The sequence below is a fragment of the Tupaia chinensis genome, unplaced genomic scaffold (assembly GCF_000334495.1).
Source record: "Tupaia chinensis unplaced genomic scaffold, TupChi_1.0 Scaffold000407_4, whole genome shotgun sequence".
Lineage (NCBI taxonomy): Eukaryota > Metazoa > Chordata > Mammalia > Scandentia > Tupaiidae > Tupaia > Tupaia belangeri.
In genome coordinates this window covers 2,661,271-2,662,489 of record NW_006159912.1, presented here as the reverse complement: position 1 = coordinate 2,662,489, position 1,219 = coordinate 2,661,271, and the positions used below count along the sequence as shown (strand labels likewise).

The 1,219-nt window shown below is 39.0% G+C and overlaps 1 protein-coding gene across 1 annotated transcript in view; it reads left to right on the top strand.

Moving 5' to 3' along the window:
* The window catches only part of AP2B1 (adaptor related protein complex 2 subunit beta 1), a 179,822-nt gene that overhangs the window by 83,233 nt on the left and 95,370 nt on the right, over nt 1-1,219 (top strand). The window lies entirely within an intron of this gene.

Here is a 1,219-nt window from a genome sequence, read left to right as displayed (position 1 = left end):
AGGGTGAGGAAGCAAGCTGCCAGGTCCAGGACTTGAACTGCTGTCAGCCATGTGGGAGTCCAGGGCCCTTAACCACCATTGCCACCTGCCAGCCCTGAGGTACAGCTTTTAGACGCCATTAAAATAATGCCCATGAACCTTTTTCACGAAATTGTTCCTGGTATGGCTTTTAAATGATTTGGCTGACTCCAGTTTTCATAACTCATGAAAAATCAGCTTAGACTTTAGTGTTAATGAAGTACATACTTACGTGAGATGACATTAAATCTGGTAGTACCTCTTTCTGGATGACTTCATTTCAACTTTCAAATGAAAGTACCATTTAGAGATGGTAGATACTTCAGTAAAGTCTCCTGTGGTGTTCTATCTCATAGAGTTCATTGTGATTTTGTAATTTAAAAAAATTATTATTACTTTAATTTTGCTATAGGGCACTTGTGCTTGCCAGAGAGAGAGAGAGAGGGAAAAGAGAAAGCAAGTTGCTAGGTCTGGGACCCAAACCACAGAGGATCATGCACCACTCCACCTGCTGGCCCTGTGATTTAGTAATGTTCTTCTTTTTTTTTTTTTTTTTTATTTTAATTTATTTACATTCATTCACTGTACATCAATACAATATACAAAATGAGATTTTCCATCCAGAATACATTGTATATTGGCTCAATCAAGGATATTACTATACATGTTATCAACAAATAATTTTCCATTCATTTCTTATATATTTTGTTTCCCCTCCTTCACCCTTGATTTCCTATCTCTCACCCTCTGCCATTTCTGACTCTCCTTCCACACTGTCTCTGGTATCTATAGTTGTTTTCTTGTTTACTTTTTACTTTATTAAAATACTGAGTTACTTCACATGTATATTTTTGTCTCCTACCATTTCTATGTCTGATCACCACTAGATCTGTGTCCTATTATAGCATTCCATACATACTTAAAACCAAGCAAAGGATGGAGTTCCATCTTTAAAAACTGAACAGGTATTTTGGACAACACGTTCTTTTTTTTCTTTTTTTGGAGCTCTTTTGCTATAGGGCGCATGCGCTCGCCAGAAAGAGAGAGAGAGAGACAGAGAGACAGAAAATGAGACAGAAAATCAACCGCCAGCGGGAATGGCCATGCCACAATCCCTTCTCTCCATTCTCTTTTCGGGATCTTGGGCACGCACACACATGTGCCCAGCATGAGTTTAAGCCACGGGGTCCAGGACTCAAAC